The sequence below is a fragment of the Xylocopa sonorina genome, chromosome 14 (assembly GCF_050948175.1).
Source record: "Xylocopa sonorina isolate GNS202 chromosome 14, iyXylSono1_principal, whole genome shotgun sequence".
Lineage (NCBI taxonomy): Eukaryota > Metazoa > Arthropoda > Insecta > Hymenoptera > Apidae > Xylocopa > Xylocopa sonorina.
In genome coordinates, this window is record NC_135206.1 from 1,329,752 (window position 1) to 1,356,695 (window position 26,944).

Below are 26,944 nucleotides of genomic sequence, written 5' to 3' on the forward strand. Positions count from 1 at the left end.
CTGGTCCTCGTAAGTGGAAATAATAGAAGGGAACTGGAGAACAGTGGTCAACAAGTTGTAGACCAAATTCGCCACTGGTGTAGGCTGGCTAAACTCGAAATATCGGCCACAAGACTGAGGCAATTGTCCTCAAGAGTGGTCTGATCGAGAGGCCAGCAATAGGTCGAAGAGGAGGAACGCGCCCAGATAGAAAGCGCAAGGCTGTCCGCTCTTCAAAGGCAGACATTGCAGGCAGACCACCGACCATCCGAATAGGGAACAGAAGTATAAAATTTAAACCCGCGGTACGGTACCTTGGCGTCAATATAGATGCAGGAATGGGAGTTAGATCCCATTGCAGATACTTGAGCGACAAGGTCGGGTCGCTATTCGGTAGACTTAGTAGGCTGGCGAGGTGTACGTGGGGACTCCGCTTCGACTCTCTCGCCGGCATGTACAGGGTTGTGGTTGTCTCGTCGGTGGTTTATGCCTCCGCCGGATGGGCCGACCTGTGTACGGAGAGAGAGCTGAGGGTGCTTTGATCCGCGCAGCGTCGCACCTTGATCGCGGTAGTCGGTGCTTACCGCCGAATATCGTTGGAAAGTGTGTGCGTAGTGGCTGGCGCGGTCCCTATCGATATAGCCGTCCAGCAGCATAGGGCCCACTACAATCTTCGTAGAGGAAATGACGCCAGGATAAGTGACATCGTCATTCAAAGTGGACTGGAAGACGGTGTAACTCGCGTTAAAGAACAAAGCGATAAGTGTGTGGTTACCCTTGTGGAAAAATTCCCACAAGAGTCGCACGACTTTCGAATTTCTTCAGGATGTCCGAATGAGGTTGGCTGCTGCCTGGATGAAGCCGAGTTTCTACACAACGCAGGTGCTGTCGGGATATGGTAACTTTATGGCTCGTCTATTGACGTATGCCGTTGCTAGTGACTCGACGTGTATCTGCGATAGTGCGGCAGCCCAGTTCCTCTTGGACTGCCCACTATTTGATCCGCAGAGAGAGGTTCTGCGAGATCATATCCCGACGAGTGAGTGGAGATAGCCGGAGGCGGCACACTACTTGGCGTCGTCGCCAGAGGCCTTCTCCGCGCTCGCCAACTTTAGCAAAGAAGCACCTTGGCTAAGAGGAGACTAGACACCGCGTGAAATGTCCTCCCGACCTCTTGAGAGTCGCTCACTCTGGTGTTATCGAAGCGCCAGAGCATGACGAGGCAGCGCTGCACAACTTCGCAGCCAACTGCTCGCGTCGAGCGATTCTGCTACCTCGTAATAGGCTATAATAGGCTATAAAGAACGAGAAATCTCGTTCAAAACTCGAATTGGCCGAAAATCGCTTTGGCCGACAATTCTTCAGTCGCTCAAAGCTCTTCTATTAAAATTAAAAGCAGGGTCAGAGTGAGTGTGTTCGCGTACACGTAGTGAGTTCGCCTCCCCGAGGTTCCCCGTGGGTACTCCGGCGGTTGGGATTCGTCCCCTCCGACGGAGTAGCTGAAGGACTCACCCGCGGGAAAGGCGCCGCGGCACATCTGGATTTTTCCATCGCACGTTTCAGTGAGGTGGGTATAACTAGGAGGTAGATGGTACATTTCGTTTGCGTATACCCGTCTGGGTGAGGAAGCACGCCCGATCACCGTCCTGGTGTAGAGCAGACAATAAATCTGTGCATATACCCGTGTGGGTGAGGTGGCATATCGGACACCGTGCTGGTGCGAAATTAACACTATGCTGTCCGGTGGCGCCACTGTGTTGCCATCCAAAAACTATCGGTTAAGTGCCGATGGTTCTACTGTGGTGCCATGCGGAAAACTATCGGGTAACTGCAGGTGGTTCCACTGTGGTGCCATGCGCAAAACATCGGGCAATTACAAACGTAGAAACTGTGTCTTTATAAAAACCCGTGCCCTTTGACAATGGCAGACGAAAAAGAGGACACAAATACGTAATGAGTGTGTGGACATCTTATCTGATGTTCCATCCGAAGTTGAAGATGAAGCAGCATTTTCAGATGAATCTGAAATATGTAGACGGAGAATTCGGCGAAAGCTACCGTTACCGAGTGATACAGAAGATTCAGATGAACATAACAGCAGAGAGTGATCAGATTTCGATTTACCAAGAAACAATAATGCTTTGGAAGGATCTTCTGGCCCTAATGTACTTCCCAGAGATGCAGATAACATCGAGGATGTCGTGGAACTATTTATAGGGAACGACTTGTTTGAATTTATTTATACCGAAACGAACAGGTACTGCAATCAAAATTACACCAAGAGGATGCCCAATAAAAAAAGTGCAAAATTTTTCGATGTAGGGCAGTCGAATTAAAGAAATGGTTTGGACTAGTAATTCTTATAGGAATCGTTAAAAAACCAAGGATTGACGATTATTGGTCGACAAATTCACTTTTGGAAACACCAATATTTGGTAAAACGATGTCCCGCAACAGATTTCGTAAAATATTATCGTTTTTACATTTCTCCGATAATAGTAACATACCAGAAAATGCCGACCGACTGTTCAAAGTTCAATATATAATTGATTATTTTGCAAAAAAGTTTCAAGAAAACTTCAATCTTGATCAAAATATTACTATCCATGAAGGAATGATACTGTGACGTGGGCGATTGAGTTTTAAAGTTTATAACCCCTCAAAAATTACAAAGTATGGTATACTTGTCCGGATGCTGTGTGATTCCGTTACGGGATATATTTCGCGTTTCAAAATATACTCAGGCATTAAAAAACTTTTAAAGGGTACAGTGATGGAACTATTGGAAAATGTTACTGGAAAATGGCATCACCTGCACATGGATAATTACTATAATAGTGTGGAACTTGCGGAAGTTTTGTTGACCAAGAAAATTCGCGTTTGTGGAACGCTGCGGCAAAATAGAGGATTACCGGCAAAGTTGAAAAACTACAAACTAAATTTATTTGAAACCAAATGTCAGCGAAGAGGAGCAGTACTCGCGCAAGTATGGAGAGCATCGAAGACGAAAATAATAAAAATAATTTCTACCATACACAATGGCACTTTAGTTGACACATCAAAAGAATGCCGAAAAACCAATACAACGATTAAAAAACCAACATCTATTTTGGATTACAATAAATGTATGAAAGGAGTGGATCGCGCTGATCAATTTCTAAGCTATTATCCGATATTCCGGAAGACCATAAAATGGTCAAAGAAAGTGGTGTTATACCTCTTCAATTGCACTCTATATAACGCGTTCTTACTGCAGCAACATTATAATACAGATCCCAAGAAACTCTGCTTTCATGACTTTTTATTGAAAATATGCGAATCTTGGATAAAAGATCATTCACCGGTTGGTGAAGAAAACTTCGAGAGCCCCAGTATATCGCGTGCTTCTAGTCGTCAATCAATCAACAGACTTTCCGGCAACGTAAAGGAACACCAGCTCATACGTATATCAGAAACCAACAACCGAAAACGCAGAAGGTGTCATGTATGTTACAAAAACAAAAAAATTAGGAGAACTAATTTAATGTGTAAATCTTGTGGAGTTCCGCTTCATTTCGGAGATTGCTATTCTTCATTTCATTTAAAAAATAAATACTAAGTATCTAACAAAATGTAAATAAGCAGATAAACATATTATATAAAAAATGTTAAATATGTTAATTATTACATATTAAAATGATAAATCAAATTAGTAAAGAATAACCTCGAAACACTGCCGGCGGTAAGCCATATTATTTAACTCAGACCCACCGACGCCCCACAACAAAATCTAGATTAGACGTGCGGACGGCATAGTGTTAACAATTGGTCTTCGGACAATCCGGACGGGTAAAAATTCCGCCAATATTCCATCGAAGGAGATCATGACGAGCTACTGGTCGAATGTCATGACAAACGAGAGCGCCAAATCACCAGGCATAGAGCCGAGTACACGGATCCTCGATGCTATATGGAAGCCTATTGAGCCTGAACAGATCAAAAGAGCATTCCCGGAAATGACCATCTCGCCAGGCCCAGATTTGGTAACTGCAAGACAATTTCGAGCAGTACCGCTGGGCATAATAATGCGGATCCTTAACACGTTTATGATCTGCGGCAAAACTCCGGAATAGCTCTTGGGATTTAAAACCACCTTGATCCCAAAAATAGAAAACGCCGAGCAGCCCGGCGACTTCAGGCCAATAATCCTCTGCAAAACTATTGCCTAGCTAGGCCTAAATATTTCCTCTGTAATAGCTAGGACATTCCATAAGGTCTTGTTCACCCGCCTGTTGCACTCTCTCGATCTTGACAAACGCCAAAAGGCCTTTGCTCCTGTCGACGGGTGCGCCGAAAATACGTTCCTGTTTGACATGCTGCTCAGACATCGCAAGCTAAGTGTGTTACGCTGTGAGTGTACATATGCTTTATGTAACTCACCATTGGGCCAGAGACCCCTCTGAACACCAATGCGTCTAAAAGAACCTGATGCATGACTGAGCCAAACGCTTTCTTAACCCTTAACAAACGAATGCCGCCATACTCGCGACATTATAAATATTCTTAAAAAATCGAATGCCACCATACATGCGGTATGATGTGATATTCTAGGAAATCTGTTAGGTTTGGCTTTAATTATACATGCAACAATTAAGGGCGATCGGCAATTGTTTTTTGTCGCATTCTGGAGCGCATTCCTCTCATTCCTCTCCGAGGATTCAGCGAAAATACATCGTTTTATATACGGTCAATAAAGTTTGTTATCGTCATTTTCGGAGCACCTTCTGTTAGAAGAAAGAGAAACGAAGTCGTGCGTACATGCGTGCTATTTTTATTTTTTCTATTCATAATTTAAGCCTTATAAAATATGGCAAAGAAAAGGAGTGTTGAAGAACCAAGTACCAGTAGAAACCTGGAATTTTCTAGTAGCGAAGATGAATTTTATGTGTTTGAAAAAGAAAATTGGAGACATGTAGTAGATGAAGATGAAAGTGATAATTACGATAGTTCTGATAGTGACTTACTTCTTTAAAAAAACGTGTTATGCGTATTATGGATAGTGATACTGATGATGAACTTAGCCAGAGCGAAAATATAAACGGTGATAGTGACGACTCAAGCGAATGGGAAAATGTTATTGAACGAGATGATATTTTTCAACAAATAAAATTTACAGTATCTCCAAAAGTTACAGGGCCACAAATTTTTCCTAATATTGTTCAGCCTATCGATATATTCAAGTTGTACTTTACAGATGAATTAGCTGATAACATAATAAAAGAAACTAATAATTATGCAAATAGCAAATAAGGGGAAAGAGATTGACAAAGCGATCAATTTGGAATAATTGGAAAAATGTAGAATAAGAAGAATTTTGGGCTTTTCTTTCTGTAATTTTCAATATGGGCACAATGCCGTTAGAAAATAAGTTTGAATACTGGTCAACAAGTAATATTAGCAGTATTCCATTCTATTCGGATACATTCACAAGGGATCGTTTCAATCAAATATTTTGGATGCTACACTTGAAGGAAATTCCGCCCGGGTATCCATCTTTGAAAACGCGAATTCAAAGAGCTAGTAATTTTTTGGAATACATAGATTCTAAGTTTTCACAGCACTTTATACCAGAACAATGTATTTCGGTAGATGAAGCAGTAGTTCAGTTTAAAGGCAAAATTGGTTTCATTACCTGTAGTCCCATAAAACCAACTAAATGGGGTATAAGAATATATGTTTTAGCCGATTCAAAATCTGGATATGTGTATTCTATACTGCCATATTATGGTTCTATAACAACGGAAAATCTTCCAAATCCGAAACTTCCAGTAACTACTAGAATACCTTTATACTTATATAAAAAATTATTAGGAAAAATTCCATCAGCTGAAGGATATCATATGTTTACAGATCGGTATTATACAAGTTTATCTTTAGCTACCGAATTACTAAAACTGAAATGCCATCTTACGGGCACGATAAAACCAAACTGAAAAGGATTACCTCAAGAAATTAAAAAACCGAAATTTACTATAAAAAATAGAATTGCTCTAAGAAAACGTAACACATTAGTGTTAGCATGGAAAGACAAAAAAGTTGTCACCATGCTGAGTACTTGGGATACAGCAAAAATTACCAAAGTAAATAGAAAAATACGTAGTGGTGAAGAAATATCGATTGACACGCCAGACATTGCAACAAACTACACTAAATCTATGGGAGGAGTTGACCGCGCAGACCATTATGCAGTGTCATATAGTTTTCTAAGAAAATCTTTAAAATGGTGAAGAAAGCTATTTTTTGAGGGATTGGAAATTTACTGCGTCAATTCATACATAATATACCGACAACAAAGACAAGAAATGTATTTGAAGCCAGTTTCACATTTGAAATTTAGAAAAATATTGATAGAACAATTAAGGGGTGACTTTAGAACACCAGCACAACCCCAACGTCGGCGACGAACTTGCAAACAGAAGACAGGTTGGACGGAAAATTTCATGTTATTCGTACAGGTACAAAAAAAGATTGCGCTGTTGCTCAGATAGGAAAACGCCGGGAGGAAGGCGCGAAACACGTAATTATTGCGATACTTGTAGTAAAAAACCTGGTATTCACATTGGGGACTGTTGGGAGAAGTACCACACCCAAAAAAATATAAATAATTTTGTATAAATATATCGTTAATCTATGAAAAATAAATTTATAATGTACACAAATCTATACATGACATACACGCATCTATTTGTTTATTTCAATTCCTATTATTTTTCCGAAATTTTCACTTCAGTGTTCTTTTCAATTGACATATCTGTTCATATACTACCTATTATTACTGTAAGTTTTTATAAAATCCAATAAAGCGATATTAATTATACACCTTTTCTCGCTCTGGAAACGAAGCAGTTAATTTCTTAAAAATCCGTCGACCTACTGGTCATAGTTTTAGACTAATGCGCTCGTTCGTTAAGGGTTAATATCAACTTACGCCAGATATAGTGGCTTAAATGTCTGTCGGTGGTGGACAGTAAAATCAGATTCCAGTGTGCAAGAGCCTCGCTTCCAGCAATGAGACGTGAGGACCAGTGGAAGTACTTAGTCGTCCCTTTTACACCTGAGGTACGTGTCACTTGTAATTCTGAACAACAACTTCAGAAAGCCATTACTAAACTGTGTAGAGCAGCCCTGAAACCGCAACAGAAGCTGTTCGCACTAAGAGTCATGGTACTGCTCAGCTTGTACCATGTGTTGACGCTCGGTTCAACGAACTTGAGCAGGCTTAAGAAAGTCAACAACTTAGTGCGGAACGCAGTAAGGAAATGGCTCGCACTGCCCCACGACGTAGTCAACGCCTATTTTCATGCCAATGCCAAGGATGGCGGATTATCTATCCCTTTATGAAATGGCTTATGAAACTGAGAAGGAAAGAAAGATTAGAAGCCCTTATGAAGGGTGGCTCTGAGCTATTAACTTTCATTGTCCAAGAAATCGAAAAAGCAAGGCGAAGGCTTAAAAATGGGCATCTCGAACTAGACCACAGAGACAGAATTGAAAAGCGATGGGCTGAATTGCTGCACTCTTCTGTGGATGCCAAAGTTCTTAGTGCGTCTCGAAAGGTTCTTTCGCAGAACCAATGGTTATTAGATGGAACTCGGTTCTTCTCTGGTAAAGACTTGATCAACTCGGTAAAGTTGCGCATAAACGCAACTCCTACAAAATCACGGAGCAACAGAGGTAGACTGGCTGACCGATTATGCAGAGCAGGCTGCAATGTGATTGAGACCCTAAATCACGATTTACAAGTATACCCTAGAACACACGCAGCGCGTGTTGCATAACGCCATTGCAGCTTACGTGAAAAGGGATTTGGGAAAGAAATACATGAATGTGAAAGAAGAGCCCCATATTAACCCTTTCGGTACGAGCGCCGGATATATCATTTGATTGGTCAAAATCATTCCGATTGCTGAAAACAGTTGTCCCGACAATGTGGGCAGAGATTGTTGGGTGACGAGCCACCTAACTAACCCCCTAGCCCACGTTGTCGAAACTTTTCGGATGAGCACCGTCGGCGGGACGACAGGGCGTGTGGGGGACGACGGGCTGCGGTACAATAACGAGGATTTCGTTAGGACCAGTAGTCTAGTCGATATTACTGACCCCGCGCACTCCTTGATATTCGTAGTTATGTCCAAGAGTACTGCTACGGTGGAGTTGGACGGTAGAGTCTTTGACGCATGCTCTTGCGATCATCGAGGTGCGGTCCCACGGGAGGCCACAATCCCGGAATATCCACTCGATGATGTCATCGACAATATAGTTGAGGGGATGCTGAATGCCCCCCGGTCACTGCGAGAGGCCTTCAGTGACTATACACAATCATATGTCCGGAAAGGGATAAATTGGTTGGAAGTCAACGCGCTCAGCACTGCCCTCACTGTGCGTTGGCATCAAAGAATGGAAGGGGTGACTGTGGACGTACCCGGGCTTGACGCAGCTCTGCTGGAATACTACGGAGCTGCAGCCAACGTGATGGAAATGGAACTAGCCCCGAGAACCGGGATAACGGACCAAAGCTACCCGGGGTATGGTGGATTAACTGCGGTCAACGGATTGGACCAGCGGGTCGCCAAGAGGAGCAAGGCGCGTCGATACCCCGTAATGCGTATCGGGGAGTGGAGCAGCACCGCCCCGATAGCAGTGGCCACCGGCTTCGCGTACTACGATACCGCCAATGACGAGAACCGCGTTCTCATTCATTTGATGATGAATTGTGAAAATGAAAATAATTTCAATCGGCGGAAAAGAGGAATAAACGTAATACATAGCAGTTCTGAATCGGAAACAGAATTGACCCAAGAGGTTGATAACACGAACTGTGAAGTAAAATGATCAAACAATCATTTTGTACCAACAATTCATCGATTCAATTCAAAACACTCGGGAATCACCAACCAAATACGCCTGTCATCTGAAATCATTGATTATTTTCAATTATTTATATCTGACGAGTTAGTTGACATAATTGTAGAAGAGTCAAACTATTATATGGCCCAACAAACCAATAACAATACGAATAGTCAAGAACCAATGACGCGAAATGAGTTGTATTGTTTTTTGGCCACGTCGTTATTGATGACGCGAAATAAAAAACTATCGCTCAAGGAGTACTAGAGCACAGACGATTTTTTACGCAGCGATATTTTTGGGAAAATAATGACCGGAGATTGTTACTTCCTGCTATTCAGAGTTTTACATTTCTCCCATGAACCAGGATGCATTGGCGACCGCCTAATAAAAATAAAACGAGTAGTTGACATACTGCGACACTCGTTCAGTGCGGCATTTGTGCCTTACCAAGAACTTTGCATAGATGAAAGCTTACTTCTGTACAAAGGCCGCCTCTCATTCAAGCAGTATATTCCGAAGAAAAGGAATCGGTTCGGGATCAAGTTCCTTATTCTTTGCGATTGCAAAACCGGATTCGTGCAGAACATGATTATTTATACTGGAGCATCTACAGTTGCGGATAGCCCGATCAAGGGCGTTGGAAAGTCTGGAGCAATCGTCTTACAATTATTGAAGACATACTTAGGAAAGGGCCATATTCTTTATGTAGATAATTTTTACTCCAGTCCCACATTATTTAGTCTATTATTTGCCAATCGCACAAATGCATGCGGGACAGTAACAAAAAGACGACAAGGAATGCCCAAAATCGAAAATACATTGAAAAGGGAAGAGGTGTCTTTTCGTAGCTCTTTTCGTAGCTCGGAAAGTTTATTAGTTTTAAAATGGATGGTTAAGAGAGAAGTATACATGATCTCAACTATGCATACTGCAGATGTTATGACAGTATTCAGACATAGAGGAAGACAGAGCGTACAAAAGCCTGTATGCATTGTAGATTATAACAATTCAATGGGTATCGTAGATAAAGTGGATATGATAATAAGTAGTGTAAATTCAACTCGAAAAACCTTAAAATGGTACCAGAAATTTTTTTCTCATCTGGTTGATATTTGTGTATGGAATGCGTATTGCCTTTATAAACATAAAAGGAACGCAACCATATCCATGGCGGACTTTCAATTGCAGTTGATAAAAAAAATATGCGATAAATATCATAAAAATTACATCCTTCAATAAGTAAGAAAAACTGATTATCCGATGAGATTGACAGAGAGACATTTTCCATCATTGTTTGTGTCAAGAAGAAAGAACCTGAGCCGACGGTGTGTTGTTTGCAGCAAAAACGATAAAAGATCGAATTCAAGATACGAATGCAAAGAATGCAATGTTGGTTTGTGTATAAATCAGTGTTTTAAAATATCACACCCAATTATATTATTAGCCGTTATAATTATAATCATATATTAGTTAAAAATATGTAAATAGTAATTGTTGTATTTATAATTTTGTATATAATTTTGTATACACTTCTGTATTTAATTTTGTATATATTTCTGTACCGAATTTTGTATAGATTTTACTTATAATTAATAGAATTTTATATAAATAATTTTTAATATTGAGGCAACAACCAACACTTGTTGGAAAAAACATTGTTTTATTAAACACAGTTCTTATTTAACGCTTAGGAAAATGTTCATAGAAAGGTAGACTGACAGTGTGTTATACGATACCTTTTGACCGAATCAAGACAGTTTGCTATAAGCACATTTTCGGCGCGGCACCTCGTTCAGCGGGGGTATCATGACGGACAGAGCGCCCACACTGCATCTAGCGTTTCCAGAGCGAACCCTAGAGTCAATTAAAAGTCATCGTAAAATACCGAGCTACAAGCAACGAGTCCTGTCTCTTCTCGAGGCTGATCTTTCTCCTCAATGACGACCGTGTTATTGCGTTTTTAAGAGAGCTTCCTTCTAGTAACGACACCATGTTCCAGCAAAACGTGTTGGATAGTATTTGTGGACATGCAAATCAAGTGCTGGAGGTAGAAACAGAGGAGAAACTCTGTCTTTACCTCCGGTCGGTATTCATGAAACCGAACCCAATCAAACAGCTGACCAGGCACACAAGGGGGCAGATGCCATCTAAAAGGAAGGCTAGACGCATTGAATATGCAAGGATACAGGATCTGTGGAGGAAAAATCGTGCCCGGTGTGTGAACGAAATAAGAAAGGATATGGGCACTGTTACGTATCCTCCAGAGATAATGACTAGCTATTGGGCGGAGATAATGTGTAGCCCATCTAATGACTCTCCCAGCGTTGTTTTGCCTGGAACCAAACTTGACGAGCTATGGAATCCGATCGATACAGGCGAAATCGAACGCACTTACCTGAGAAATGATGCTGCGGCTGGTCCCGACGACATCTCACCCAGGTTTTTACGCAGCATCTCCAAGGTTGCACTAATAAAGATCTTTAATTTATTCTTGTTCTTGGGAAAAATTCCATCATTCCTATTAGAATCAAGGACGACCTTTATTCCGAAGAAGGTGAATGCTGCGGAAGTTGATGATTTTCGTCCTAGCGGTCTCGTCTGTTCTTTGTCGATGTTTCCATAAGATTTTAGCTAACGGCTTGTCCAGGAAGTTATCTTTCGACGATAGATAACGCGGTTTCCGTCCGTCTGATGGTTGCTCTCTGAAAATGTTTTCCTTTTAGATCTTGTGCTCTGTCATCAACACCAGAGATTCAAGTCGCTCTTTTTCTCCTCTGTTGATATAGCGAAAGCTTTTGATTCCATTTCCCATAAAGCCATTGTGGACACTTTAATTTCGGCTGGCGTTCCTGATGAATTTGTCAATTACATTAACCTCTTAACCTACGATCTAGATTTGAAGATGTTGGGCCGATATCGTACACAAGCTCGCGCAGCGTTCGGGACATTCGCACGACTTGTGTAACACGCTGATCGGGCCAATCGTAAACATGACGGACATCGCCCGTGGAAGGGCGATCGCGGTTTGTAGATAGCACAGACAAGGCTCGTGATGTATTTCTATTATCTCTTCGTATCGTGACCAGTGTCAAGTTGTTCTTGGTCACATTCGCACATCGAAATTTAGGTTCATAAATTCTAGAGAAGCAACCCCAGAAGATGTTCTCAAGAAAAAGATTTCGTGATTAAAGCAGTGACAATTGTGCTAATAATTTTGATAATGAAAGTGACAGTAGTGACAAAATATGTAATTTTCGAAGAAAGTGTAGGCGAATAATTATTGATGATACATCCGATGACAATTAACTACCAGAGTCCTAGCTTTGGAGAGAAATAAAAAATAGTTCAAAAAACTGGGACTATACGATGATTCCTGGCATTACAGAGGCAGCTTTATGTCAATTAGGAGGAAGTAGAGAAGAATTTGATATATTTAATCTAATATTTGATGACATATTTTGGAACAATATTGTAACCGAAACTAACCAGTATGCAGATCAAATACGAGAAAATCCACATAGAACACGAGAAATCGACGACACTTGATTTCCTGTAGACTCTACCGAAATGAAAAGATATTTCGCAATGACCATAATAATGTCACAGGTAAAAAAAACCAAGAATCTAAATGAATTGGTCGAGAAGGGCTGTTATCGAAACGCCCATATTTAGAAAATCAATGCCTTTGAACAGATATCTGCAAATTACAAGGTTTTTGCATTTCTCAAACAATGATCTGGTTGCCAATACAGATAAAATGAGCAAGATTAAACCTGTGATTAATTTTTTGAACCAAAAATTTAAAGAAGTGTATATAATGAAAAAAGACATTTCTATTGATGAATCGCTTATGAAATTCAGGGGGTGTCTATCGTATAAGCAATTCAATCCATCCAAAAGGGCAAGGTTTGGCGTCAAATTTTATAAATTATGTGAGTCCGATTCAGGCTATTGTTCTGAATTTAAAATATATACCGGCAACGATAAAATAAACTGTGATGATAGCGCTTCGAAAAGTGTTGTCAAAAAGCTTTCTGAGTCACTGTTGCACAGAGGTCACACTTTATACATAGACAATTGGTATTCTTCCCCGAAATTATTTATGACGTTATCACATAAATATAAAATAAATGTAATTGGCGCAGTATGTTCGAATAGGAAGAATATGCCAAAAGATTTGTGCAGTGTAAAATTAAAAAGGGGGGAATACGTAATAAGAAGCTGCAACCGAATACTCGCTATAAAATGGAAAGACAAGCGAGATGTTTATATGATGTCGACAAAACATGAAACAGTCGAAATGACTTCACAAGGATCCAACCGCACTCTAAAACCAAAGTGTTTTACAAAGGACAACAAGGAAATGAATGGAATTGATCTCCAAGATCAAATATTAGCATGTTTTCCAGTAATGAGGAAATACATGAAAGGATATAAAAAAATTTTTTTATCTGTTTGATATTGGTCTTTTTAACTCTTACATTTTATGGAAAAACTTGAATGATGGAAAGAAACAATGTTATGTCCACTATAGGATCAACATAGCCGAATCTCTACTAGAGAATATGCCAAAACCGATTTATAGAGAACGAGGCGTATCATCTTTCGGAGATACGCCAGACAGACTGTACGCGAATGACTGAGCTCATTTTCCAAAACACATTGATCCAACTCCCTCTAAATTAAGACCGCCAAAACGTTGTACAATTTGTCACAAAAATAAAAAAACGTAAAGAAACAACGTGGGAGTGTAAGAAGTGTAAAGTTCCGTTACATGTACCAGAATGCTTTGAACTATATCATACCACTACAGATTATTAATTTTGTATTTTGGATTTTTGTATAAATAAACATTTTGTAATACTTGCGTCTACCACAATTATTGCATCAGGCTGTAATTGCATATCAAATATTCCACGTAATATTTACGTTTGGCCCGACCATCGTACGCGGGCTATGCCCGTAATATTTACGTTTGGCCCGACCATCGTACGCGGACTATGCCCGTCATTGTAGGTTAAGGGGTTAAGTACGTTTATGAAGCAGCAACAACTCGCTTTTCTTGCCCAGATTGGACTTCAGCGCCCATATCGAGGCGTAAAGCAGGGTGATCTCCTTTCCCCTGTTCAAACTATTACCTGCCGAAATTGGGGCCGACATAGATGGAACACATGTAAACGCTGCCGCTTTTGCCGATGATATAATTTTTATGTCCCCTACACAGCGCGGCATCCAATCTCTTTTAGACGTAGCGGCGACCTTTCTCTCCCAAACAGGTCTATATATTAGGTCTATATAATTCTGGAAAGTCCTTTTCTTTGGCAATTAGATCAGTGCCACATAAAAAGAAAGCTGTCATAGATGCTGCGGTCATATTTACGATTAGTGGCCAAAGGCTGACGGCAATGAAGAGAACGAACAGTTGGACCTACTTGGGGATACCATTTACACCGGAAGATCGTCTCTCTGTAAATCCAACAGCAGAGCTACTCAAAGACGTAGAATATTTATCTAGAGCGCCGCTAAAGCCGCAACAGAGACTTTTTACTCTTCGGGTTTGCGTAATTCCTGGCCTTTATCATCTTCTGTCCCTAGACAACATTCATCTGGGCATGCTGGTCAAGATTGATCGGATTATACGAGCAGCAGCCAGAAAATGGCTGAATTTGCCCCATGACACGCCTAACGATTACTTTCATGCTGCCATACAAGATGGTGAACTTGGCATACCATCGCTCAGGTGGTCAATACCCTTACACTGGCTCTTGCGGCTAAGGAGGCTCCCCTTGAGTAATCAAGCCAGTTCTACCGTCTCAGGACTCTTCCAGCAAGATGAAATCCTCAAGACTGTTTGACGCCTGAGCGATCATGGTGTAGTATATGATTCTAAATATAAAATTAATAACCGTTGGGACGAATTATTGTATAGATCAGTGGATGGAGCAGCTTTAAAGAATTCGCGGTCAGTTAAAGGCCAGCATGATAAGATCGGCGATGGTACGTGCTTTATCTCCGGCGAGGATTTTGTTAATAGCTGTCGAGCGCAAATTAACGCGCTGCCAACGCGCTCTCGAACATCTAGAGGGCGTCGCACTGAGAGGCAATGTAGAGCAGGCTGTTTGGTTGCTGAAACACTCAACCATGTGGTTCAGCAATGCCATCGGTCTCATGCAGCTCGGATTAGGCGGCAGAATGTCTTAACCAGCTATATGGAAAAGAACCTGAAAACAGTAGGCTTTCAGGTTTGTAGCGAACCTCATTTCAACACCGATGAGGGGTTAAGGAAGCCCGATATAGTTGTTTCGCTGGGTGTCACTGCATACATGGTGGATGCGCAAGTGGTCAGTGAGCAGTCCTGTCTTAGGAGAGTACATGAGCGAAAAGTGTCGTACTATAGCCAGAACAAGAGTTTATTTCTACTATTTATTATTTATTATTTCTATTATTTCAATTATTTATAAACGATAATATTCTTCAACTTATTATTGAAGAAACAAATAAATATTCAATACAATGTAGTTTCAGCGCAAACAGAAGGAAACATCAGCTATCCTGGGGACCGGTTGCAGTTAGTGAGTTGAAAGCTTTTTTTGCTATACTGTTAATTATGGGCATAGTACAGATGCCAGACATTAGATTGTACTGGTCGAAAAATAATATGTATGGAAACGAACGCATAAAAAATATTATGAAACGCGACCGTTTTTTAGCTATTTTGAAATGCCTCCATTTCAGCGATAATACCACCTGTAGTACCGAGGACCCCTTGAATAAAATTAATAAAATCGTGCCATAAATTATTACTACTTTAAAAAATGTGCTAAAACCTGGAAAAACAGTCGTTATAGACGAAACTATGATTCCGTGGCTTGGACGTCTATGTTTCCGCCAATATATGAAAGGGAAACGACATAAATATGGATTCAAAGTATACAAATTATGTTTACCAAACGGTTATACTTACGATTTAGATATTTATGCGGGAAAAAGAATGAACTCTTCAACATATGGACATGGTTATGATGTTGTCTTAAAATTGATGAATGACTTGTTATTTGAACAACTCGTTTCATATACAGATAGTTTCTACTCCAGTACACCTCTGGCTCAATCGCTATTGCAAAAAGGGACATATTATTGTGGTACAATTGAACTAAATAGGAAATTTTTACCACTCAACAAAAACAAAAAACAAAAACGTGGTGAAATTAGAAGTTCAGAAAATTCTTCTGGCATGAAATTTGTCCAATGGACTGATAAAAGAACAGTTTCTATGATCACAAGTTGTCCAAATCATAATTGCGAGTTCAGTGAAGAAAGATCTACAAGATACAAACTTGATCTTGTTTTTGACTATAATGATGCGAAGAAAGGGGTCGATTTATCGGATCAGATGTCATCATATTATAGTAGTCTAAGGAAAACTATAAAATGGTACAGAAAAATTGTTATTCAACTAATATGCGGTACGGTGGTTGTAAATGCCTATTACATACATAAGCAGTGGGGTACTCGATCCATGAGTATATTAAAATTCAGGGAATCAATTATTAATAAATTATTAGAAGATGAAGAAATTCCGCAAACACAAATAATCACGGAAAAGAAACATGTTACGGAAAAATTTGTAGGTCTAGCAGTAAACACCCGCAAACGTTGTAGAGAATGTTATAAAAAATCATCTGAGGAAAAAGGTTCGTCTATAGCTGCAAAAAGCTAAAAGAGTGACAACATTTTGTGGTGCTTGTGAAGGTCAACAACCTTTGTGCTTACCTTCTTTCAATAAGACTCATGAAAATAAATAATTTTTCTTTTAATGTAATGAAGTACGCTAACTAATATATATGTTTATGTTTAAGCCGTTCAAATTGTTTTAATTAAGTTCATTTTCAAACTTTTTTTCTTTTTATTAGCAAAAAATAGACATAAAATTGATTTCTTTCATTGTACCATTAATGGTACATGCCGCCCGGTGGGACAATTGTCTATGTACCATAAATGGTACAAACCGACCTATGGGACAGCCCCCAATGTACCATTTATGGTACATGCCGACGGGAACGTGTTAATATCACAGATTAAATCTAGGGGTATAACTGTAGGGATGTGAAGACCTTCTCCTGCACATTGACATGGCGAGGAATTTGGTCGCCGCAATCGGTTACCGGTCTCACTGAAGCCGGTATTATTAAAAAGAACGATATAAAGGTACTCTCTAGCCGGGTTATGGTAGGCACTTTGGTTTGCTACAATACGTTTTCCACCAGCACCCGTATTTGTCGGACCCTTCCACGTACAGAAGTCGGATAGGCATATCCTACTATCGGGTAGACTGCGCACCCCACCCTAGTAGTGCTGCCTGCAAACATACATAATGTCAGGCAGTGTAGTAATTGAAATCAGGGCACTATCTGATTGAAAAAAAAATTTGAAGGTCTTAAGGGTCATAGTTTAGTAAGCAGCCACCTCTTCGTTGGTTTTCATCACAAGTACCCTCTTCGGAGGGGAAACCGAGAGCTCTGTAATAGCTAGGACATTCCATAAGGTCTTGTTCACCCGCCTGTTGCACTCTCTCGATCTTGACAAACGCCAAAAGGCCTTTGCTCCTGTCGACGGGTGCGCCGAAAATACGTTCCTGTTTGACATGCTGCTCAAACACCACCGACAGACATTTAAGCCATTATATCTGGCGTCAGTTGATATCAGGAAAGCGTTTGGCTCAGTCACGCATCAGACTATTTTAGACGCATTGGTGTCCAGAGGTGTCCCTGGCCCAATGGTGCGTTACATAAAGCATGTGTACACTCACAGCGTAACACACCTAGCTTGCGATGGCCAAACAAGGAGACCCGCTATCACGAAAGTGAAAATGATTATGAAGAAGAAATTATACATCAATGGACTGAAGTCGACATTCCACCTACCACAGAACCGTTTTTGGATCGAACGGGGTTAAATATTTTACCACAGACCGGTGTTGAAGGATCTCTGGATGTGTTCCTTGATGATAATTTCTACGAAATGATGGTAACAGAAACTAACCGATATCACCATCAAAACGTCGAAAAATACGTTAAAAAGAAGAAAACGATAAAATGGACGGATCTCACTATTGGCGAATTCAAGAAATTTTTAGGATTATTAATTCTAATGGGCCAAATTCCAAAAAGTACTATCGATGAATATTGAACAGATCCATTATTAGAAACACCAATATTTCCAAAGACATTGAGTCGTGATAGATTTAAAGAGATATGGAGATGGTGGCACTTTGTGAACAACGATGAAATGGATGATCGAGCGACCGTCTATTTAAAATTCGACCAGTTTATGACAGTTTGATTGAAAAATTCAATACTGTATATACGCCAAGAAGAGAGATTTCACTGGACGAAAGTTTAAATCAATGCCTGCTTCGCAATTCGATCTGATCCGCCTAAAAATTCAAATTAAAGATACATTTCCATTATCACCGCCAATTAACCCTTTCGCTACTACGGGCCACTATAGTGGCCTTTCATAAGATGCCACTCAGGTACTAAGGGCCACTATAGTGGCTCTCCGCAAGATGCCACTGAGGTACTACGGGCCACTATAGTGGCTCTCCGCAAGATGCCACTGAGGTACTACGGGCCACTATAGTGGCTCTCCGCAAAATGCCACTGAGGTACTACGGGCCACTATAGTGGCTCTCCGCAAGATGCCACTGAGGTACTACGGGTCACTATAGTGGCTCTCCGCAAGATGCCACTGATCTATTGCGTTTTTTCGATTCTGTAGCTGTTCGATCGTTCGTAGCGAATAAAGTCAATGCTTACTGCAAAACGATAATTCACTTTCAGATACACAATATAAAAGTAGGTATAATAATATAAATTGTATAAAACAGGTATGCCTTATCGTTTTTCAATTTCTTTTTAATTTCATTTAGATTAATTATGATTTCTGAATAGATTTCATCTCGCCCCTAAAATGATGACAAATAACAGAAAAAGACTTATTGACGAATGCAACAATTATTCGGATCTGTCTGAAGGTGACGAGATAAATTTAAATTTAGCAAGAGAGAGACCTCATAGAAATATTAAAAGATTTCGAGAGATAAGATCCATCACACCCGAATACGAAGAAGACTGTTCATCTAAACCTGAAAAAGATCGCACAGATATTAGATGGGTCAGCGACTTATTTCAACCGACTTTCCATAAATTTAATTCCCAGCATTCCGGAATAAAGGCGTCAATTGGATATTCGGCATCGATTTTAGATTATTTTCAATTGTTCTGCTCTGAAGATATTATGAGCTTCATTGTCGGCACGACAAACAGTTACTGCAGTAGCCTTGATAATAATCGTAATACAGTAAATTCACACAATACTTCTGTCCCAGAGATGTATTGCTTTCTTGCCCTCAAATTTTTGATGTCGCGAAATAAGAAACTAAAATATTCTGAATACTGGTCTAACGACAAACTTCTGAGGAGCAGCATTTTCGGAGAGGTGATGAGTAGAGATCGGTTTTTATATTTACTGAAAATTTTACATTTTAATACGAACAACGTGAGTGCCGATGTTGATAAATTATATAAAATTAGGGAAATTTGTGATAAACTGCGAGGCATTTTAGGAGGCATTTTATCCTTTTCTTTTTAACTTTTTAAAATTTATGTATTGACGAAAGCTTACTCCTGTACAAAGGAAGGCTATCATTTAAGCAATATATACCCTCTAAACGAAACAGATTTGGAATCAAATCATTCGTTTTATGCGATACTAAATCTGGATTTGTGCAGGATTTTATTATTTATAATGGCTCATTGACCACTGTAGACTGCGTAAACGAATTTATTGGGAAGTCAGGAAACATAGTGATGGAATTACTAAAACCTTATTTAGGCAAAGGCCATACATTATACGTCGACAATTGGTATACAAGCCCCGCACTTTTTATTCTTTTGCATCATAATCAAACAAACGCTTGTGGAACAGTATGTAAAAGGCGAAAAGGCATGCCAGTTATCCAGAATAAATTAAAAACTGGTGAAGCGAGTTTTCAATCTTCGAAGTATTTGTTAGCAATGAAATGGTGTGACAAAAGAGAAGTATACATGCTATCCTCTTTCCATAGCGAAGAATTCGTTGAAACGAAACGTCATTATCGGACTGGAGAAATGATTATGAAGCCAAAGTGCGTTGTTGATTATAATAAATTAATGGGAGCTGTTGATAAAACAGATATGGTCATTAGCACCATTCACTCAGAACGCAAAACATTGAAATGGTACAAAAAATATTTTTTTCACTTAATTGACATATGCCTTTGGAATGCGTATTGCTTATATAAATTTAAAACTAGAAAAGAAATATCGATTGCAAGCTTTCACCTAGAGTTAATTCGTCAACTTTTACGTCGTTATCAATCTGACAGTAAAAGTACCATTAAAAATAAATCAGGGGAAACGAATCCACTCCGTTTCGCTGGTAACCACTTCCCGTCGCTATACACAAATGAAAATCCAAGACGGAAAAATCAGCTGCGAAAGTGTGTAGTTTGTTCAAGAAATGACAAAAGAAAGAGATCGCGATACCAATGCGAAACTTGCAATGTTGGCCTGTGTGTAACACCATGTTTTAAAATATATCATACGCAGTTATATTATTAGAACTATATTATATTGTTATATTATTTGTATTATTTGTAGAATTGTATTATAATATGTTATATTGTTTTATTATATTATATTGCATAATGTTACTTCCTATCATACTATAAATAAGGAGCGCATACTAAGACGTTAGAAATACCCTGCAATACTCTTTATTTATAAATACCCTTCGGAAAAAAATTTGTTCGTTCGAAAATATTCAAGCAGCATGGGTTCTCCGCCGCGGTACTCTCGCTGACGATCGGCGTTGCGTAACGTGCAGTGATGTCGCGGCGCTCCGTTCAGCAGAAGTACCGCGGCGGAGAACCCGCCCGTAGCGAAAGGGTTAAAGTCCACGGTAGCACAAAATCGGGATAATTTCGTTTCGTCAAAGTTCGGTGGCCACCATGGGAGGGAATGGTTTCGCAATTATCAGATTTCCGGTTGGAGTTTTCGCGAAGCGATCAAGGATCGTTTCTTACGATTCGACCCGCGAGCCGGAGGCAAAAATTCGATTAAATTCCAGCCGCGAACCGAACGGTTTCATTATAGTCGCGGCGTTGGCAGTGGCGGCGCGGTAATTTCCGTGACAAAGGTTAATATTTATCTTGCAGCCGTGAAGAACGATACCGCGTTCGTTTCGCGGCGTACAGCGAACCGTCTCTATAAACACCAGTCGTCGTCTCTGTTATTTTCGTTTAATTGAACTCGTTTGATTCAATCGCGGCACGACTTCGCCTTCTTCGTTTCTGGCTTTTTTTTCATCCGTTCGCTTCCATCGCTTGCTCGCTTCGAGCAAGAAAAATCCTCTTTCCATCCCCGACCAACCCCGACTGATCTTTTCACAATGATCCGACGGGCGAAATCGCAAACTTTGCTGAATCGCAAAGTGACTACATTTGTAATATGAAAATGTATTGTGGAGAAGGAAGGAAACTGGCGGAAACAATATTGGATATTCTTACTCATTATAAAGACAAATATTATCATGTGTTTATGGATAATTATTATAACAGTATAAATATAAAATACGAAATTGTGGAATAATACGTATAAACCGAGGACTTCCACATGAATTAAAAAATAATAAGTTGCAACGCGGACAGTCAATTTTCCGGAGAAAAGGAGACGTGTTATTACAAATTTGGCAGTCAAAGAGAGAAGTGGGAATGATTTCGAATATTCATTCGAGTGAACTATTAGAAAGCTCCGATACAGATTGGCACACAAAGACAAAAATAATGAAACCAAAATGCGTAATAGAATACAACTATATGAAAGGTGTCGATAGGGCAGACCAGCACCTTTCGTATTACTCAATATTGCGAAAAACAAGAAAGTGGACCAAGCGGGCTGTAATGTATTTGTTAAATCGTGCATTTTTGAATTCCCATTTAGTATATAACATGCATAATAGTAGTAGCTTGTCATATAAAAAATATTTGTTAGAATTATCACGCTGTCTTATAACTGACAAAAAAACCGAGAATCTGGAACTGATGGACATTGAAGAGCCATAACCTGGTACATCGAACTCGGCACCACGGACTCCACGATATAAAATTGATCCGCCTGGACGTCTTTCGCTAGACATCAAAAAGCATAATTTAATTCGGATAGAAAATAAAGGCAAAAAGCTATATGCCCAACGAAACTGCGTAGTTTGTGCGGCACATAAAAAGAAAGAGTTGACTTGCTTCAAATGCGAGTTTTACAATGCACCTCTTTACCGTGGCGAGTGTTATCAACACTATCACACTCCTAAAAAATTACTAGATTCTTCTCATAAATATCTACTTTAAAACATTTTTTGTAATTAGTGTTTACTTCTTTTTTAATATTTCTTGTAGTTTTAAGAGTTTAAGTAAACTTTTCTAAGTCTAAATTTTTTTATGATTACACAAAATATCGCCCGCTCTAGGACGAAAACCGAGGCGGGGTGGTCGCCACGTTACCTAGCATACTTTCGACAAGATCCCCCGCCTTTAATGTGTTAAGGAAAAATCAAGAAGATAAAGATTACTACGACTCCTACTTACCATCTTAGGAGCAGTGCCTCCATCCCGCAGATTAAAACCTTGGCGGAGTGAAGATACTTAGGAGTAGACTTTTCCGTGTCGGGGCTGAGAAAGGTAAAGGTAGAACTTGCTACCCATTTAGAAAGGATAACCCGAGTACCGCTTAAGCCGCAGCAACGATTGAAAATCGTGCGTTGCTTTTTAATTTTTCGCCTCTACCACACGTTGGTGCTAGGTCGCGCCACACTCGGAAAGCTTAGAGCTTTGGATTTCTTAACGCATGCTGCGGTGAGAAGGTGGCTGAGGCTGCGACACACCGACCAGTTTTCTCCACGCACCCATCGCCGGTGGCGGTCTCGGAGTTCCCTCTTTGGCCACCACTGTCCCAGGTTTGATGCGACAACGTCTGCTCAACCTGGAACGTTCGCAATCGCCTGTCATTCGTGCGGTTGCGGACTCCGCGTAGGTTACCTCGAGGATCCGGTAGGCCACCCGCGCGCTTACCCGGAATGGAACGATCCTGGCCTCGTGGTACCTACGCGATAAGTGGTGGTCCCATCGATTTCACTCTAATACCGATGGGTATGAATTGAGGAAATATTCGAGATTGTCACTGCCTTCGCGATGGGTTGACGCAGATTCTCCCTCTATCCCCGGCCAGGACTACGTTCAGCACATCCATGTCCGCATTAACACCCTCCCGACGCTCGTTCGAACGTCGAGAGGAGCGAGGCGGCATTGACACGCCACCAGATCTTGTGCCGGCTGTCTCTCGACCGAGACAGCCGCGCACGTCATCCAGGGCTGTTTTCACAGCCCATGGTGGCCGAGTCCTGAAGCACAACGCTGTGTGTCGTACGTTGGCCTCAGGACTCCGCAACATCGGCTGGACGGTCCACGTGGAACCTCAGTTCCACACGGCCCAGGGTAGATGCAAGCCGGATTTGGTTTGCGTCCACCGAGAGAAAGCCTGCGTCATCGACGCACAGGTAGTCAGCGGAGTTCCACCTTTGGACGACTCCCACGAGCGTAAGAAGGCATATTATGCCACCAACTCTTCTCTCGTGGAGGATATCGCGTCCAGGTACGGCGTCAGGCGGGAAAACATCTCCTTCTCGACCTGCACGCTGTCCTGGCGCAGTATTTGGTCGTCCCACTCCACTGACTGGCTGCTGGGCATGGGATTGACATCAGAACTTTTACGCGGAATAACAACACGTGTGCCTCAGGGGAGTCACACGAATTGTTCCAGGTGGAACCGCATAACATCTCGCGGTCCACCTGGTACCTGGGAGCGACATGGGGTGGGTTAAACTTGCGGCAGAGATCAATCCCCCTGGGGTAGCCGTGCACCCAACCACCTTTCCACTGTACATATTCCTGACGGCCAATGAATTGAAAAAAAAAGAAGGTCTTAAGAGTCATAGTTTAGTAAGCAGCCACCTCTTCGTTGGTTCTCATCACAAGTACCCTCTTCTGAGGGGAAACCGAGAGCTGCCTATGTGAACGACAGTCCTGGAGGCTGCTGGCCCCTCGACTGATATGCAGTTGGTCCAAGAATTATACAAAAAGCCTCAGATGAAAATATTGTATTCGAGAGGCCCACTGGCTCGTCGAAGACGACTAGTATGGCCGGATTAGCAGCCAATTTGATCAATTTCGAAGACTCCTCCGAAACACCCTTCCAATGCAAGATGGAAAAGTGTACTAAAGCGTGCAAAACTTCTAGAGGTCGCAAGGTCTACGAGCAAAAACAGCACCGGAACTAATATGACAAGCGCCAAGCAGCGTCAATTGTCAACCAGAAAGCTCGATGGTCCTCCGAGGAGATCACTCTCCTGGCACGGCAGGAAGCGCGCCTAAACAGCCAAGGCTCAAAGTTTAGCCTCACTGGAACCTATTGAAAGAACTAAATATAATGCTGTTCTTCTAAACAACATCTGCAGTAATGTCAAGCGGTGGATGAACGATAAAGTCTTCGAGGAAACCATGTCTTACCTACGAAACACATTTCCACCTTCGCCGATAGACCTAAGGCGAAAGACAAAAGGCGCACCAAGGGTATTGAATAAAAGGCAGGAAGGAAAGGCCGAATATGACCGCATACAACGTGCATGGCGGAGAAGCGGTTTCAATGGTCTTCGGATAATCCTGAAGGGTAAAAATTCCGCCAATATTCCATCGAAGGAGACCATGACGAGCAACTGGTCCAATGTTATGACAAACGAGAGTGCCAAATCACCAGGCATAGAGCCGAGTACACGGACCCTCTATGCTCTATCGAAGCCTATTGAGCCTGAACAGATCAAAAGAGCATTCCCGGAAATGACCATCTCGCCAGGCCCAGATTTGTTAACTGCAAGACAATTTCGAGCAGTACCGCTGGGCATAATAATGCGGATCTTTAACACCTTTATGACCTGCGGCAAAATTCCGGAATAGCTCTTGGAATTATAACCACCTTGATTCCAAAAATAGAAAACGCCGAGCAGCCCGGCGACTTCAGGCCAATAATCCTCTGCAATAGCTAGGCCTAAATATTTCCTCTGTAATAGCTAGGACATTCCACAAGGTCTTGTTCACCCGCCTGTTGCACTCTCTCGATCTTGACAAACGCCTAAAGGCCTTTGCTCCTGTCGACGAATGCGCCGAAAATACGTTCCTGTTTGACATGCTGCTCAGACACCACCGACAGACATTTAAGCCACTATATCTGGCGTCAGTTAATATCAGGCAAGCGTTTGACTCAGTCACGCATCAGGCTATTTTAGACGCATTGGTGTCCAAGAGGTGTCCCTGGCCCAATGGTGCGTTACATAAAGCATGTATACACTCATAGCGTAACACACTTAGCTTACGATGGCTGGGTCTCAAGGAAAATCCATCCGACATGCAGAGTCAAACAAGGCGACCCGATATCACCAGTTGTTTTCAACATGGTGATAGACAGACTCCTTAGGAGTATTCCTAAAGAAATTGGGGTGGATATTTCCGGCGAGCATCACACTGCGCTAACATTCGCTGATGACCTCGACCTAGCAGCCTCAACACCACAAGGGTTACAACAAACGCTTGACCTGACAACAACAAAGTCAAGTATTCGACGTAAGTTCGTGCGACCATAGAGGAGGCGTTCCGAGAGATGGTGATACAGGAGCACAACCTCAACCCAATAATTGACATCATGGTGCGTGAACTATTAAGCGCACCCAGATCCCTTTGCAATGTATTTAGCCATTACACCACTATCTACTTCCCAAAAGAGATTAATTGGTTAGAGATCAACTCTATCACTACCGCTCACACTGTGAGATGGCATCAGAAGATACAGTGTCACGGAAGAAGGCAGCTCAGGAAGCGTAACATCACGATACTATAGAGCACCCTCGTATGTGCTGAAGGAAATGGGCCTATAGCCGGGGGATGGACTCACAGACGCGAGCTATCTATCTTACGGCGGATTAGTAGCAGTCACTGGATTGGATCAGAAAGTGGCTAAAAAATGTAAGGCTCGCAGATACCCTCTAATTAGGGTAGGGGATGGAATAACTTGGCATCGCTCGCGGTCGCAACTGGATTAGTGTACTACGACACGTACAACGAGGAAAATCCGACGCAGGTGACAGCCAGGTGTAGTGTGCCAGCGGTCTTGACCGCCTAGAAGGAAGTCGGTACCTTAGAAGGAGATTCGAAGACTGGAAACAATCCGCGGCCCAGCAAAATAGGATAGCGTTTCCAGACGAAGATCCCGCGACTCTAAAGTACTGGACGCGGTTGATCTACGATAGTGTTGTAGACATGGGAACAACGGTGACCTGGTTTGCTAACATGTTTATTACAAAGTATGTTATTTGGTCCTGGTCAATTAACACCCATGCTAGTGGGCGAGGGGAAACGTTGACTGGAATTCGAATACTCAATTCCTTCTGGCGCATTTCGATGAATACGGAGTGGCAAGAAGTGTGCATCCAAGGAAGTGGCCGTCCAGGCGGCGAAGCCTATGCCTACGACACTATCCCTAGCAGTTGGATGAACGGATATTATGCTCAATTCGGACAAGGGAAGGACGATCCAACCTTAGATATGGCAGTTATGAGAATAGATATGACTGCCAACGATAAGTTGAGCTGGGGGCTGAGCTAGAAGAGCCACCCCCAAAACGGCCGGACAGAGTGAACTGGGTTGTTGATCACTCGTACGGAGGGAGACTTGCGAGGAAACAGGGGTGGGACGATTATGGCAGCGCGAAACTACCAGCAGACAAATGGGGCTGGGAGGTAGCCATCAGGACCCTTATCCTTAACCCTTTGCGGTCGTATGTCTATTCTCACTCACCAAAGCATTTTTACCATTCCGGTCGTATATCTGCTTTCAGCCACCACAGCAAGGAACCATACAAATTGTATACTGTAT